Source organism: Gadus macrocephalus, chromosome 10 (assembly GCF_031168955.1).
Source record: "Gadus macrocephalus chromosome 10, ASM3116895v1".
Taxonomy (NCBI): domain Eukaryota; kingdom Metazoa; phylum Chordata; class Actinopteri; order Gadiformes; family Gadidae; genus Gadus; species Gadus macrocephalus.
In genome coordinates this window covers 16897527-16903362 of record NC_082391.1, presented here as the reverse complement: position 1 = coordinate 16903362, position 5836 = coordinate 16897527, and positions in this window count along the sequence as shown.

Sequence of the window (5836 nt, the reverse complement as noted above, 5' to 3'; positions counted from 1 at the left end):
GAGAGAGAGAGAGAGAGAGAGACGTGAAAAAATAAGACATAAAAAGCAGCAATGAAAGTGTCAAAGGGGAGTTTCTGACGCACAGTCGGCGCAGGGTTTGCGGGCGCGGGCGAATGGCTCCCGGGGGTTCTGTATTTCTGAGGCTGGACGGCAGTCTGGAGGAGGGAGACTGCGGAAGGAACCTCCAACGCCACGGGCTGCTGGGGCCGCCTGGGACCGGGGGTCAAACGGCAGACCCCATACTCAAAGACCCGCTCGCTCCCTCTCTCGCGCTCTCTCTCTCGCCAACTCTCTCTCTCTCTCTCCTTTTCTCTCTCTCTCGCCATCTCTCTCGCTCGCTCACTCTCCTCTCGCTCTCTCTCTCTCTCTTGCCATCTCTCTCCGAAGCACCGCACTAACACACACGCACACCACACACACACACTTCGAAACACACACACTTCCACATATCTCACGCACTGCACACTGAGACACGCACACCGTCACGAACTAGCGTGTCGTTCAGACAAAAAGGGAGACCCCACAGAAAGTTAACTTATTAAACAACACTAATAACTATTAAGAAATAAAGATAACAAATGTGCATCAGTATTATCAGTAGTGTCTGCAGTGTATGGGTGCGTGTGAGTAGTGTAGTGTATCAAATCAATCCAAAGAAACAAAAGCCCTGCTGTCTGGGTATGATCAGAGCGAGTGCGATGGCCTAGGCAGCCATCTTAGACAAGTGAGGAGGAGCCTGATTGGAACGGAGATCAGGTGTGTTGGAGCTCCTGCTGCAGACACGCCTCCCCAAATCCCCTGCACAACTAACTAGAGCGAGGTCATCACACACACGCACGCACGCACGCACACACACGCACACACACACACACACACTTATCCACACATTAATGTTACATCTCTCTCTCTTACACTCCCTCTTACATAGAGTAGCCTAAATGAATATAAATAAATGACACATTTAACATGTCTAATGAACCAAGGCCATAGAAACCCACAAATCAAAGCAGAAGACTGGTCCTAAGCATTTCCTCCCCCGCCTGATCTACTGACTGAAACAGTCCCACGGACAAAAATTAACTCACAGTTCATTTTCCTGTCAAGGGCTGGGGCTCTGGCTGTGTGTTTAGTGTTTAACATTATAATTGCAAGGGCGGTTTGATGTTAATCTAATGAAGACAAATGAGTGTGTAAAGGAGAGACATAAGTTTGTCTCCCTTTTCATCGGGAAGGAAGGAACCATGAGGAGGGGGGGGGGGGGGGGGGGGGGATAAGCGTCCTTAAGTCATCGTGTCACATTAAGAGGTGCCAAAAACCCATTGCAATGAGCATTATGTGTCTTTTCCATGGATTAATTTCCCCGCTCCCTGACAGTTCAGTGCTTTCTTGGTGGGGCTGCGAAGGTCCGTATCTCCTCCAGCTGTCCCAACTGTCTTCGTCTGATTACACCGACCAGCCAACTGCCTTGACTTTCCATTGTGCGCCGTTCGGCTTTTACTGGTCAATGTTGGATACACGGCGGTGCAGGCCAAGAGCTGTAAAACCAGCACAAGCATGCTTCATTGAGGTACGGAGGGGGTAGCTCAGAGAGACGCTCATTGTCTCGCGGTGTCCCTGATCCAGCCCTGGACTTGTGATACAAGTGCCTTTTCCCCTTGTTCTTTTTTGCCTGCGCTTTTGACAGAAGGCAAGCTGCTGGTATTTAGTGGTTTATGAGGCTCCATTAAGGCAGCGAAGGTTATAGAACTGCGGAAGACCATTGGCCTAGTCGCTGTCTGTGACGCCCGTGTGAAGCTGTTTATTGTTAAACATATTAATTGACTTAAGTGTTCCTCGAGGTGCTGTTAAGTCCAAAGCGAATGGCCCGAGCTGTGAGTTAACCACATAAGGTGCGTAATTACAAACCACCACAAAGACACGTTAAGCTAGTTTCCTGTTGTTTCTAACAGTTTGTTTTTACACCCACAGTCTCTGTGAGTGTTCATTCTGAAATGAGTGCATGCAAGTGTTTGTGTATCGATCATTTTTGGTGTGTGTGTATGTATGCGTGTGTTTGTTTATGTTTGAATGTATTTGTGTATGCATCTGCGTTTGTGCATGTGTTTTTGATTGTCTGTGTGTGTCTGCATCTGCGTGTGTGTGTGTGTGTGTGTGTGTCTGTGTGTCTGTGTCTGCGTCTGCGTGTGGGTGCGTGTGTCTGCGTCTGCGTGTTTGTGTGTGTGTGTGTGCCTCTCTGTGTATGTGTGTGTGTCCTGATCTGTGTCTATGTGTGTGTGTGCATGTGTGTGTGTGTGTGTGTGTGTGTGTGTGTGTGTGTGTGTGTGTGTGTGTCTGCCTCTGCGGGTATTTGTGTCAGAGTCCTCATCTGTGTCTGTGTGTGGGTCTGCATCCGTGTGTGTGTGTGTCTGCCTCTGCGTGTATGTGTACGTGTGTCCTCATCTGTCTCTGTGTGTGTGTCTGCATCTGTGTCTGTGTTTGTGTGTTTCTGCATCTATGTCTGCGTGTATGTGTGTGCGTGTTCTGATCTGTAACTGGGTGTGTGTCTGCATCTATGTGTATGTGTGTGTGTGTGTGTGTGTGTGTGTGTGTGTGTGTGTGTTTGTGTGTGTGTGTGTGTGTGTGCTCATCTGTGACTGGGTGTGTGTCTGCATCTATGTGAGTGTGTGTGTGTGTGTGTGTGTGTGTGTGTGTGTGTGTGTGTGGTGTGTGTGTGTGTGTGTGTGTGTGCGTGCGTGCGTGCGTGTGTGTGTGTGTGTCTCCGAGGTTGCGTACCGTCTGGGGCCAGAGGAGGAGCCGCGGGCCTGGGGCGGGGGTCCGCGGCGCGGCGTGTGCAGGTGGGTGCGTGGTTGTTTTTAGTCACGGTGGGCTGCCTGGAGCCGCCGCTGGACTGGAGGCTGCGGAGGTGGGGGCGGGCTGCATGAATCATCACCTCGTATGAGAACAGAGCACATCTGTGACAGGGAGACATGACCTTATCTCGACGCCGTAATAAAGACGTCATGGGCTTCACTGTTGCAATATAACAGGGTCCCTGATGCCTCGCTTCGCAGGGTCAGCCCGTGCTATCACTCTCTTACTTATTTTCTCCTCAAGTCCGCCCGATGAGGAGCGGCCTGTGATACCCTGTGAAATACAAGCACCGCCAGCCCTGGTTGTCTCTCAGTTTGGCTATTTTAGAGAGAGGGATTGTATAGTTGACGACATAATGGAGGTATAATGGTCGGTGCATGGGCCTTAAGGATAGACAGAGAGACAGATAGATAGATAGATAGATAGATAGATAGATAGATAGATAGATAGATAGATAGATAGATAGATAGATAGATAGATAGATAGATAGATAGATAGATAGATAGATAGATAGATAGATAGATAGATAGATAGATAGATAGATAGATAGATAGATAGATAGATAGATAGATAGATAGATAGATAGATAGATAGATAGATAGATGGATGGATGGATGGATGGATGGATGGATGGATGGATGGATGGATGGATGGATGGATGGATGGATGGATGGATGGATGGATGGATGGATGGATGGATGGATGGATGGATGGATGGATGGATGGATGGATGGATGGATGGATGGATGGATGGATAGATGGACAGAGAGACAGAGAGACAGAGACAGAGAGACAGAGAGACAGAGAGACAGAGATTGAGAGACAGAGAGATTGAGAGAGACAGAGAGAGACAGAGATTGAGAGAGACAGAGATTGAGAGAGACAGAGAGACAGATAGATAGAGAGACTGATAGATAGAGAGACAGATACATAGAGATATTAATTGGCCGATTCATACACATGGTCATCTGAGGGACAGTGCAGGGTCAACCTAATCCCTAATCCCTGACCACGCTTTACACCTCACACACATCTGTATTCTGCTTTCTATTTGCTAATGGAAAGCAGACTTGTCTTTTTTCCCGATGTGATGACATTGAAGCAGTATCACACAAATGTCTTCAAGTGCAAAAGCTATTTTGAAAGAGCAGTTTGGGTCAAAAACAATATAATTTGCAGCCATGGTAACTGAGGCCTTTCGTCATGTTTTCCAATCGTCTCGATCTTGCGTTTTTGTTTTTATCTCGTCTTCGGTTACATCTGCCATTGTTGCCTAATCGACATCACCTTACAACATTTGACAAATCCACTGGTTGCCAGAAACCTTAAATGCAGAGCAATCATGGCAGCCCGCAGCTGTTCCCTGTAAATACAGCTTGTTAATGGAAGGAAACGTTAGGTCTTTGTCTTGATCTAGGTCTCAGAAAAGCAGAAGAAATGCATTAAACATTACGGCCACCATTGTTATTTTACAGGCTGTGTTAGCATGACACACAACGGTAAGTGAGGCATTCAGAGCAGGCAGTGGAGGCACGAACCCAGAATAGACTTTCAAGTGCAAAACAAACTCTGTAATAGCTTTTCTCACAGGCCAGGCAGTTAAAGCTGGTGTAGGCAATTCGGAGAGACCAGCCAGAGTAAGCTTGATTTTAGTATCCTACTGAAAAAATCCCACCCCTCCCTTCAGGCCTCACGCAGCCACTACCCCAAACATATGACTAGCTCGCTAGCTTTATCAATATGTCTGCCGAGCCCGGTTGAGGACTCCGGCCATGAACAACAAGCACGTAGCCAGGTATGTAGGTAGAAGGTTAGGCCATCAAACCATTTCATTCGGGTCGAATAAAATGATTGAATGGGCTTATCTCAGCTCTGCGTCAGCCACTGATACCAGATTGTAATCTTTTTCGTCCAAGCATTTGGTTTAAAGATTGCTGTCGCGATGTAGAGAATTAAAAACACTGGATTTTTTTTTTTGTTGAAAAAAATGAATCGCCTTCCCCAGCTTTAAAGAGTAAAAAAAAAACTTTAAGAAGCAGACGGAGTTCGGCCTATCACATCGAGCGATCAAGAGTGTCCAGAGGCTCTGCATCACAAGAGGAGTGTGTGAGGTGTGTGTGTGTGTGTGTGGGGGGGGGGCATGTGTGTCACCGAAAAGCCCTCGGATCGTGATGACAATTCAAAACAGGTTGTTTCCTGGGCAACCTGTGTTTGTCATTGTCTCCTTTTAAACTGATGGAAACCATCAGCCCTGACTTTGTGGCCATGTTCATTCTCATAGCTCACAGATTGTTGTATAGGGTCATGTTGGTCCCCCTCCAGCATACAAAACATAGGTTTCAATCAGGAGCTTAAAATGCCGGTAATAAATAAGTATATTCCCACAATATTGACAAGTGGTTATCGTCTCCATTGCACATGTTTTTCTCTTATCTGTCTTTGGGTTTTGGGACAGTGCCTGAAACCATACAACCAATGCGTGTGTGTGTGTGTGTGTGTGTGTGTGTGTGTGTGTGTGTGTGTGTGTGTGTGTATGTGTGTGTGTGTGTGTGTGTGTGTGTGTGTGTGTGTGTGTGTGTGTGAGAGAGAGAGAAGGAAACAGAGACCATACGTAGCAGGGTGTGTGTGCGTGTCTGTCTGTGCGTGTGTGTGTCTGTCTGTGCGTGTGTGTGTGAGAGAGAAGGAAACAGAGACCATACATAGGAGTGTGTGTGTGTGCATCTGTGTGTGCGGTCCTCATAATGTACTTCTTCAGCCTCCCCCCCCCCCCCCCCCCCCGCAAAGAGTGAAATACTCCCCAGCAAGCAGTGAGGACGTAGTCTCTGAGAGTCGACTGCCGGCCCCTGCTAGCCCACTACAGCTCCTCCACCCCTCAGGATAAATGTGCAAAACAGCTGCTGAGGGGGCCTCATGCCTGTTCTTTAATAGAGTGTCCCCTTAGAAATGTTTTCCCACTCTCTCGCTCTGGTTTTATCAGACGCAGAGA